The sequence below is a fragment of the Cuculus canorus genome, chromosome 8 (assembly GCF_017976375.1).
Source record: "Cuculus canorus isolate bCucCan1 chromosome 8, bCucCan1.pri, whole genome shotgun sequence".
Taxonomy (NCBI): Eukaryota; Metazoa; Chordata; class Aves; order Cuculiformes; family Cuculidae; genus Cuculus; species Cuculus canorus.
Window position 1 is genome coordinate 9,377,687 of NC_071408.1, and position 12,256 is coordinate 9,389,942.

A 12,256-nucleotide genomic window follows, 5' to 3' on the forward strand; every position below is an offset into this window, starting at 1 on the left:
AATATTAATGACTTGAAGTTAGGTTTTATGTAACTCAGTGCTGACTTTAGACCAATCCATTTATCTTGACAATATGTGTGGTTTTTTTCCTTGCAAACTACAATAGCAAAATCTATTTTTCATGTTAAAAATATATCCAATGTGATATACCTCTTCCTGCATGTTATTAGATAAGCTGTAGCATTAGCTCAAGATATCTATATGACTGCAAATACCAATGCACTTTATAAATTTATCTATAAACCACTTATGACACTGGAAATGTTAAAAACATTTAAGCAAGGCCAACTACATACTCAAAATCTCTCGCTCCCTGGACAATACCGCTGCTTAACAATTTTTCACATGGGTTTTACTTTTGCTGATGAAATTACTGGCTATCATTTGACATAGCGTTGGACTAGAAATGTAATAAATCTGAAATGCTAATGTACTTTCCTCTGTGTGTGATTCCCACCAATCGATACACATCATCCACAGTTACTTTTATCTCAAGCCAAGACTAGCAAGAGCAAAACAGTCTTCTATTGACTTTAGAGATTAGTCCATTAAATTTCATGTTTTTTCAACCTCCAAAGCCGAAGGATTTTGTTTTGTGATATTTACTGCACCCAGCTTCCATACATGAGGAGCATTGTCGGGGCTGGGAACCTTCTCGGAGGCAAGGATGCCCACTACTTGCCGGCTGCCTGACAACAAGGGAAATTGCTTTTTATTTTTTAAACTTATAGTGGAGGGCAAGCTTAGTCAGTGCAGAAGCTTCTGCAGACCCTCCGGGAAAGAAGAGGAAAAACACTTCATGCCCTTTGCCAAGACATTTTAGATGCAAATTGGGGCAACAACAAACCTGAACCAAGCAACTAAAGCCCTCAATGGCCAGCCATGCAAACAAGGAAAACAACATTTCAGCAACGCATTTTTTTAAACACCCCATAGAAAAGCAAGTAAATGCACACGCTTCCAAATAATATCGCTTCTTATCATACATGAACCAGAGATGCTCTTGTTTAAAGGACAAAAAAAACATAGGCTCTTGGAACACAATTTCCAGTGCTTGAAAACCTGCTAACTCACTGATGCATCTTCTAGATTTTGCAGGAAAGGCACAGGCTCAGCTTCACAGCATAAAGGAGCAAATCCAGCACACTTTAAATTATTTCGAGCAGATTTGGCAGAACTTTTTGCAGTTCAAAAGAAGCTGCTGCAGCATCCGTAGAAGGTCTGTAATTGTTCACAGCATACTGGGCACCGAGAGGCCATGGACACCATACAAAGTCAACTCAAGCATCCCATAACTCTTGCTGACACTGTAACAGCTCCCAAGGCCAAAAGACAAACACCATGATTCCTATTCGTGTTGCTCATAGTCTAAACTAGGATAGTTTCACTCTGAGGGCAAAGGCATTTTTCAACTTTCTTGCATAGCTGATTTTACTTGTAAAAGTTAAAATTAAACAACTGACCTGAACCGATTGAAAACATCATCTTTTCTCAAGAGAAAAACAGCGTTAGATCATCCACCACAGCTACCATCCAAAGTAATGTCAAAGTGCTGTTGTATCCAGGGCAGCAGAAAACAATCCAGCAGAATTCGAGTCACTAGACAAAGAATTTCCACAGTAGACTGCTGAATCTCCAGCCTACCAGTACCCGTACGGAAAGTTTGTTGTTTGGTGTGTGAGCCCCATGCAATGTCTTGCCTTTATAACTCTGAGGAATGGAGGGGTCAATGAGGAATGAGGGTACTGATACACCTAATGAATTAAATGCTGAGAATTGTAATGTTGTCCCATAAACAGTGGCCTGCCTTGCATTTAATTACTACACGGTATTAAGTGTATGTGATACTGTGAAGAAAGTAGGATTAAGAACTGTTACTGAGACAGTATTAAAAGTTTAGTCAGGAAATCCTCACCCAAATTCATTTTCTCTTGGATTCCTTAGGACTTTGTGCTTAGACTACACACATCTTTCTTAACATTTTCTGAGTTTTGCTGACTCTACTGGCACAGAATACAGTCTTGGGTTCATTGGAAATCAGTTTAATTGTGTAGCAGCTAAACACTCAGAAAATGAGACAGAAGTTAATCTGCAATGCTACAGTTACAGCTGCTTGCAGCAGGGTCACTAGATAAATACAAATGTTGTTATAACGGTTGTATTCTACTTTTTATGTACAGAGATCATTAATGAATAACACTGAATCATGTTAATAATACTTGAAAACAAATTAACTGGTTGATTTTTTTAATTACTGAAGTAATATTTCTCAGTTGTTCTGGTTGGCAGCTCTGCAATGCGTTAGTTAAGAGAGGCTTGGTAGCTTTGTTGGAGCTATTGTCCAGATGTCCAAATATTTATATCATTATATAAATTATAAATTTAAAATCAAAGTGTTTGCTAATGACGTAGTATAAATTAATAAATATAGTGATTCTTTTTTTAGCTAGACTTCAAATAAAATGTTATGGAAATGAAAAAGACATTAAAACATTGAAAATCCACATCAACACGCTGCGTTTATCACAGAACAGTTCACTGCAAATTAACTGAGTACTAATCTTTTAATACTGCAGCTGATCCTTGGTCAACCTGTCACCAGAGTAAATTGCCATTCCCAGCTGTGCCACACTGTAAGAGGATAAAGAACAGAGTGGCCCTTAGGAACAACCTATTTCAAGAATATCTGCTCAGTCTTTTACAGTTAATCAGAGCAACCGTAAGAGAAGGAAAGCCATCAGAATGGAATGTACGTGAACATGAATCCAATCTGGTACTGCTGTAAGGTAGAGATTTTTTGTGTGTGTGTGGCAGGACACTGAAAACTCAGTAAGAAGAGGCTGAAGAATTGAGAAATTAATTCAGCTCAATAATTCATTTCAATGAGACTCAGGGATTTAATACTCAAAAAATGTGGTCCTAAGTATAATGCTTAGGAGAGTCTCTCTTCTCTCATTGCAATAAAGCCACAGAGGAGCCTGGGGAGAGTTATGTGCCTAAGTGTTTCAGAGAAGACTTCTTGGACTTCCAAATCAGAAATTACAGTGCCAACCAGAGTGTGACGTACATCTGGGAATCCAAATGTCTCTGGCTCATATCGGCTGCTACATCAGCTAAATTTCCACCGAACCAAGTTGTGCTCAGCACTTTTTCATACTCATTGGGTTTTTATTCCGCAAATTAATTTTCTCTTTCAGTTTCTCCAACTTTCATTTTCATGTGCACATCCTCTACCTTATGTTTTCTTCAAAATGCACAGATGACTGCTCCTAAGTGTCAGCTGAACAAAAATCCTCTCTACACTCACAGAAATTCTTGTCTAAAAAAAAAAAAAAAAAGGCTGTCAGCATTATTAAGCTTTTAAAGGCAGAAATAGATATTTACTGTTGGCACAACACCTAAAGCTATGGGATCTGCAACCTAATTAAGGCCTTTGATCAGTGTTGCAATATTAATGTTATATTGGGTTTTGGGGTGTATGCAAAAGAAACGTGTTCATGCTGATTGACAGATGAGTAAATGCCACTTCCTTTTATCATTCCCATCATATTCCAAGATGACAATATAGAATAATTGCTTACATGGTGTTTTTATTTATGCTGTTGGTTGCTGCTAGAATTACCATCACTACAGACTGAAAGGAGAGTGGGGGAAGAGAAGGTGGCTTGACAGATGACTACTGAAAATCGGGAAGTGATGTTAACCATGGAAAAAATGAGTGTGTTTGAGAACTGCTGATAAAACAGATAGCTGAACATAGTGATACTTTCCACAACTTACGTCAGAGCTAGGTTTAAAAGCTGGAACTAAAGAACATTTCTTCTTACTAGTCTTACAAGCTCTTTCTTTGCCCATGTACTCTGCTCAAGAGTGCCTGGTATGACATGGAGCAAAGGGCTTCACACCTCAAGATAGATAGGCGTTACATAGGGTTTTGTTGTTTTTTCCTTTAAACTCACCAGCCCCTTCAACGGCTACCCTCCCTCCAAAAATGATAGCTTCATCTCTGGCCTTCTTCCTTCCTCCTTTATGGGGAATATTTGGCCAACCCTCAGGAAGAATCCAGCTTGAGAGCAGCTGAAATTACAAAATAATTACAGCAAGAGCCTTGCAGCCAGCCCTCCGTGTAAAAATCTTCCATCTTTCTGCTGATAATGTCAGAATCACTGGTACACCCCCTCCCAAACCACACAAAGGACTTCCCTTTTGTGCTGATGCTCCTCTGTGTGCAGGAGGAAGGATGGTCTTGTGGTGCACACAGACTTCGCTGTCAGCATGTGTGGCTTCTATTCCTGGTGGTCACCAACTTCTCTTGTGACTTTGGGAAAGTTACCTAACTTCTCCATCCACCAAAATGTCCATTTGCTATACAAGATGACAACATAATTCAATTTTGCCCCTTAATGTAAATACCATTGGAAAAGTGAATGGCTTTGGATAGATGGGAAGTAGCGTAAGAACTCAAAATGTTATTATTTTCACGGTGTTGTTATTTTATGTCATTTTAGTTCTCCTCACCCAGCAAAGTTTTCATCACAGGTGTAGTGCCTTTATCTCTGAATATCATCTATTATGTCAAGACACAAGAGATAACTATTTAAATATACCAATTTTCCATCACTTGAGGGAGGGATGTGGCAAACACAACCAAAGGAAGCACGTCTCAAACTCAGTCTTGCTGGACCTTCAAAGCTAAGGTAATTTTCAGCAAGAAAGATAGCAATGTAATCATGTTTCTTGTAAACCCCTCCAGGCAAGTGCTATCAGGTAAACAGTCCACATCAAACAATTACTGAAAGTTTTCATTGTCAGGCTTATTTATTTCTAACAGATCTATCTGCAGATATCAGCAACACTGTGCTGTGTAATTGGTGTCTGGCTGTGATGCAGGTTATGTGGCTCAAACGAAGGAACAGCTATGTTGGTATACATATCTTTATTCCCAATTCCCAGTGATAACATGGGCTTTGACAGAAAGTCAACCGATATGCAGGACCTTTATGATGGTGACTGGAAATACAACACACACACATTATAAAATGTTTTCTGCAGGTTAGAAACAATTGTTCTTAGAAGTTGGAATTCCACAGACTTGACAAAGAAGCCTCAGGGAGACTTAAACTGATAGTCTTCAAACACCATGTATTTGATATAAAGCTGAGGGCAGCTGCTATGTAAACCAGGAGTAAATAAATTTCGTCAATCTTTACATTAAAGAAAAAAATGTTGCTTTAATAACCAGGCAATCTTGAACTGTAACTTGCAACTGTTTACATCCTAAATCAACAGAAGAAACTACAGGTGGCTCACCTGAACCTGGAGACAGAAATAAACTAAGTCTGAAACACACAAGTTTTTAAAAGAAATAATGTATTAGGGAAATAATTACTTCTCCTTACGTTAGGCCTTTTCTCTTCAACTCTGATGCTGCCAAGCTTAAGGGCTGCTATAGCAATGCAAGAAGTGACATCATTCCAGAGAATTGCAGAGGTTTTTTTTTCATCAGAAGTACTGTATTGATCACCATTATCTATGACTTGCTATCCAGTTTCAAAAATAGTTCATATTAAATTAAGCTATTGAGCCCTGGATTACAGGTTTCTCTTCACATTTTCATTTCTCAGATCAAAGCAAGGTGGAATTGGCATCTAAAACATTCTGCTGCCTTGCATTATCCCAAATTTTCTACCAAAATTATTCCAGATATGTTGCAGAAATAGTAATTTTAGTTTTGTTTGTGGAGCTACTGTGCAAAGCTTTTGCTCCTACAAGCCCAGCATTATCTGGAAGTCCCACGTGTCCTGCTAGCGTGCCATAATCTGGGTGAGCAGACTGGGTAATAAGTTTTCTGGGTAACAAGTTTTGTGATCCATACCACAGCCACAAAATATGAATGCAGTCAGGGTAAATCTGCAAATACAAACAAGCTACTCAGGTCTGCTTCTCTCAGTTTGTAATACAGCTACAACATTACTTTGTTATTTACTATTTCCTAAGTAACAGAAGATCTGTGCAGTTTTGTATTTTCCTTTTATACTATGACAGGAAAGGCAAGTTGAGCTGCTATGGTGTTTGACTGAAAACACAAACTATGTAAAAACGAAGTTCTTCCTTACCCAAAGTGGTACTAACAGCATTGCTTTCAAGCTAATCCTTCTTTCTAGTGAAAACTTGTTTTGTTCAACATTTGACCATTTTCCTGCAGCATCTATGCCAAAAGAGTCACCTCTGTGCAGACAAATTACGGAAGCTGTTAATGGGATCCGTCTGCTGGTTTCCACTGTCTGAGTTCCCAGAAGGTCCAAGAGCAAGTACAGAGACTAAAAGAGAAAACTAGCTTTCAGACATTATTTCAATGCAATAATACAAGCTATTGTTACTAATGAAGGAGAAGAGTTGTTTTCATTACACAATTTGAGATGTCATCTTGGCCTCCCGTTTTCTGGAGGTCAACTTCAAAATCAGAACCAAAAGCAATTAATCTCTTTTTTTCCCCCCACATGCACTAAATTTCTATTCATTGACACTTGTTTTCCTCAGATCCCTGTTCCAGAACATCACATATACTGTGTAGAGCATGAACACGCAAAGCTGCTGCATTTATCACTCCCACCCAGTCTGTAGGCTTGTTAGTAGTGTCCTGAGGGAAACACTTTGTTCTAATTCTTCATTATCCCTTTTTATCATTTGAGAAATTTCCCAGTAAAAGTCATCGAGTCCTACTCATTAAATGAAGTATCAGAGAAGGTATTTGAAGTGTGATCAAAAGAGAGTTCAAGCTCCTCTTCTTTACCTCACCACTACAGCTAATAAAACCTTACAAATCAGAAACCAGAAACTCAATTGCTGTGAGCAGATATGGACAAAAAATTCCCCTACTTTACATTCAGGTGAGCAGAACTAAAAGCGAAAGGTTCCCCCTATTCCAAAGGTACAGCGTAGTCGTGGTCATACTGCAAAGGAGGAGAAATGTGATTCAGCCAGACACTCGTAAGGAGTGTGACTGAATAATTTGATGTAAGAAGTACGTTTGAATACTGTCTGAGAACATCCTGATTTTTTGCTTGAAGTTCTCAATAACGAAGAATTGCATTAATTAACACCTGAGGGAATATTCATGCATTTCTCATACACAAAAATAATCTGAATACAGAAATGACTCAGTCTGGGTAGAGAGGTCTGTAAAGAAAGGACTTCTCAGCCCCTGAACTTGTCCCCAGAGAAAGCACACCCTAGGCACGGGGGAAAAGGAGTTTCAGCCGGCTTAGGTTAAGCTCTTTCATAAGGCCAGTGCCTATTAAAGGCCCCAGTCCCTACTGGGGTGCTGGACACATTCCACATCAGTGCTTGAAATCTTTTCCTGAGGTCCCTAGTAAGTTGTAAATCAAAATTCCCTTTTCCTCTAGAAAGGGAAAACCTCTGAGGTGTTCTTAGAAAACCAGACATTAGAAACGAACAGGAAAGAAGCAGTCGAAAGACAAATATCGAAATGTCTCTATGTACACAGATACAAGAGAAAGGCTAATACAGTCTCTCAGATTCGATATCTGCTGGCAGGTGTTAATTTTCTATTTCTCAAAATGAGAGACAGAATTTTTAAAGGAGACTGCCTACAAAACCATAAAGAAAACAAGCAAAGATCTTACTGAATACACCCCAAATGTTTACATCTCCCCTTTATGTCTCCATTGCAGGTTTTACGTTTTTCTACTAGGAGTTTAAGACCCTAAATTTGTATTACTTATATTTAGGTACTGATACACCACTACAAACTGAGATTCAACAACACAAGCTATGAGTTTAATCTGGAATACTGTTAATTCCATGCTTTGTCAATTTGAGACAATTTAATGAAGTATTTACCACAGATTTAAACTCTTGAAACCTCTCTGAATCATGCTTATGTCTCAATTCTATACTCTGATAGCAAAGCATCAAAATGCGCAGTTCCTTAGAAAAGTGCACGCTCTGGCAGACCAACAGCTTTAGAAGTGTGACAAAAAGTAAAAATCCCTTACAAACTGTTTCTTATATTTTGTATTGGATTGACCATTGTGTACATACAATACTCGCCAGCCCCTGCTGTTAAGTACCAAATACAAGCAGAACACATCAATCCCACATGAGCACCTTCACATTCACCTCTAGAAACCTGGAGAGAGGCCAGCTGCCTAGTGCAGCAGCCCACAAAGGGGGATAAACAAGCTACTTATGCTGTATCTCTTCCTCAACCCTCTAGGCAGGTTCATGAGCTTCAGCCTAGAGAAAACAGGGATAACGGTGAGGAAGCAGCTCAGGTTCTAGCCCTGTTCCCATGCTGAGGCTCTGGGACAGCACTCCTGTAGATACTTTGGAGCGTGGAGGAATATTTTTCACGACATTGTCTCTCTAAGGCAGCACTTGAATAGATTTCATACAAGTAGTTGAAAGCCATCAAGACACTGAGAATTTCAAAATTGAAACTTATGTAGAAAGAACATGAGAAGTAACTTTCTCCTTCCAGAAAGCATGGGGTAAAGCCCTCACCTGTGTGAGGCAATGAGCACCACTGAAAGGCTTTTCTTGAGTTTTGGTCATTTTTTAAGCAAGGAAAGCCCATGCTCAACAGTTGCATTTCAAGTTTTGTTTATATTGTTTGTAGGTAAAAACGAAGTTCTTCCTTACCCGAACTGGTACTGATGGAATTGCTTTCAAGCTAATTGTTCTCTCTAGTGAAAATTAGTTTTGTTCCACATTTGACCATTTTCCTGCAGCATCAATTCCTGTGTTTATATTTCAAGTATTACTAGGATATACTTGAAAGTTAAACAAAAAGCCTGTAATTACAAGTCTCAAATAGTTCCACAGAGCAACAGCTCATGGGGATAGAGATGCCTAGAGCATTGGCTTCTTACCATGCAGCTTTCATGGCAAACTCCAGCCCTAATATCTTTAAATGGAGCAAACCACATGAAAGTTAGCTTCTCGCATCTGGGAAACTTCCAGAACTTTTGGGATTTTAGATGCTGCTTGACTTATTCCTTATGACACGATGCGAAATTAAGGGAGAGGAACACATAGAACTATTATAAAATAATTTACATAGATTTTTAACATTATCACTTAACTAGCAACAATGAAATATCAAATTCACTGAAACTTTCTCATGAGGAGTTACTGTGATCAGCCATAAAGAGAAGATTTCAGCCTGGAATGCTTATTTGAGCCTTTACATTTGCCTACACTCTTCACTTAGGCACTAATGCCTTAGCTGAGGCATGCCAGGTGCACAAACTCCAGCAGAAAACAAAGAGAATCAAGATTCCGGCGATGAAATATGGTCTCCTGCTGACTTGTGAAGGACAAGCAAAAATCCCTTTGTCTACAGTTATTTCAGCCCTGAGTGAACTACAGCAGCAAAGGACTGTCTGTAATACATTGCAATAGATTTGATTTATTCTATTTTTAAGTAGTGTTTCAAGCAATAGGAATCCCTTGGGGAGATTTCTGCACCATCAGGAAAATTTTTCTGACCTTAAGCCTCAGATTTCATTTGCTCACTTCAATCCTATCTTCCCCAACTCCTCAGCCCCACCTCCATCCCTTGTTCACTTCCCACCTTGGCAGCACAACCTTTTGTGCCCTCCAAGCTCAGCGGCCATAGACCACTGCAACAGCTGCTGCAAAGCCAGGCACTTGGTGACTCAAAGATCACACCCCCAACATTTACAGTTAGCATCCTCCTGAAATTGTTTTTAATCCTTTCCTCAAGTCCTTTCCGCTTTCCTTGCTTCCCACCGGCAGCAGGATCGGGATGAGCAGGGCAGCTCCCAGAGCCACGCTGGCAGAGGTGGGGATGTAGACGGCTCCTGTGCCTCTGCCCTCGCCGGCTTTTGCCGCCTGTTTTTGGTTCGGTTTGTGTTATTATACACAAACCGAGCCAAAAGCAGGCAGCAAAACCCAAGGAGTGGCTGCCACTCCACCTATGGAAAAGCCTATGGAACCAAAATATTATCATATGTATCACAGAGTGCAACAAGACCTCTGGTGTTCTCCAAGGGCAGAGTGTACACAAGGCAGAAGTTAAGTAACCAAAATGTTCTACATTTTTAGGCTCTGTAGTTTTGTGTTTCTCTTTTCATTTAAAAGCAAAATCTACTGCTGCAGCTCAGTGGGGTCTCAGTGTTCTACGAGACAGAGAGATGTGATATTTGTAACTCGCAGTATTAGAGATTGCTATAGAAGGGAGAAACACTGCTGCCGAGCAAAAATCACGCTAGGAGAAATGGTTAAAACCAATAACCAAGCAGGAGGCCAAATTCCTTTTCAGATATGAAAGACTATCTTTACAATTAATATTCATTTATCCCAGCAGGTAACTTTGTCAATCAACTTTTTTTTTAGACTGACTGCTTTCCTGCTTCCATCAGGTTTCTTTCCACATTACAGAATTACCTTAAGCACCGAACTAAGAGAAAATCCCTGCAGATAACGATTGTGTAACTTTAACAAATGGTGTTACCGGCCAAGGCCTTAATTTTTCATGAGAATATGTTTATCATAGCACAACCCAGGAGACACACTGAACCGTCACAGCATGATGGCAGCCCCGGAGAGCCTAACAGCAACTCAGCAGAGCAGTACAAGGACCACAGATGTTGTAAAGGACATACCCAAGATCAGAAACAGAACTGAGATGAAAATATCTGCCAGTCTCCTGTCTACAAGATCACACTGCTTCCCTCCAAAATATCACACTGTGGAAATGATGAGTGCCATTAAATTCCAGCCCAGGAAAAGCCTCACAGCAAGGTATGGACATTAAGAACAAGTCTGCAGGAATGAGTGAGAATACTGAATAAATCTCCTTTATCCCTTTTTCCTCTAAGACAAAGAAAGCACAGCAGAAGCAAACAAAAACCAGATATTCCTTAAGGGACTAGTGAGCAATATTTGATGTCTAAGCCAAAATAACTTCAAGGGGATGGCAGTGTCGTGACTGATTCAGAAGTGCTCCTACTCCAGCTTCAATTCCCTGTAGAGAAATGTAACACCGTGCTTGCATCTTTCTCTCTGCTGCACAGAAACCAATCTTCTGCCAAACTCTGGCTGACTGGTAAAAGCAAAATTAAATATTTATGCTTCAGATGGATCAGATGTATGCACTGTCACTCATTCATTAGCAGAGACTTTAATGAGGATGGATTACAATCAGAGGGCCCATTATTGCCACCACCCCAGAGGCAGGCAGCTTTGTGTGAGCAAGTCAAGGGGTTGTAGGGAACCCAGGAGTTTTCCACCCACATAGCACCACCTTTTCCTAACCCATAAAGAATAACATCATCTTGTTCATAACAGAATTTTATAACCTTCCTTATCACCACCAAAATTTGCAATTCTATCTCATTCATTCTTCCTTAGTGAAACCTTTGCAAAATCTGTCCAGCTCTGGAGAAATAAGCAGCTATAAACATGGGAAAGAAATCCTAAAAGGTAGCTCTTCCCTATATGCTGCAAGCAACCTTTGAGCTGGCAGTAGAAACCTTTACAGCTGAGATCCATCCAAAATGCGAATTGTGGGCTTTAGTGTTTACAGGACAAAATTTACAGGACACTTTTTATAAACCTCTGTTTTCAGAAGGACTGAGACAGTAATCTGTACCACTAAGATTACTAAGAAATCCTGTTTGCAAACTAGGTCCTGTTAAACCATCCCTGGGGTAACCCAGCCTCCAAACTTTGCCTCCTCATTCAATTATTGCCAGGACTGCATTATCTGGAATGTTTGCTTAGCATTTTTGCACAGGATGACCAGAAGAAGCGTAAGAGAGAGAGTTTCACCAGGTTGCTACGGTGTCTATGTGGCCTGTGATTATCTGAGGCAGTCACTAAAGATGCGCTAAAAGTGATGACCTTAAAATCCATGAAGCTAACCACTGCTATCCTGGCAAGTGCCCAGCCAAGGCCATGCAAACAGCAGTAAAAGAAGGCTCCACACAATGACTGGAACGGCTAGAAGAGGCAGACACTGTTTTATCTACATGACAAGCCAGTTAGAGCTAAGGAATTTTTCTTAAGTAGGGAAAGCAAAACGGAGTTGGTGGATAAGGAGCATGGAGTTGTGTCAAACACCCAGTTAGGCTGTAGGGTAAACAGAAGGGCATTTGTTAAGAAGTCCAAAGATGGAAATGAACAGAGCAGTGCTGGAGCAAGCTGGACCATGGTTCAGACTGGCTTAGCTCAAAGTGCACAGCAACTGCATCCACAAAACAACAGT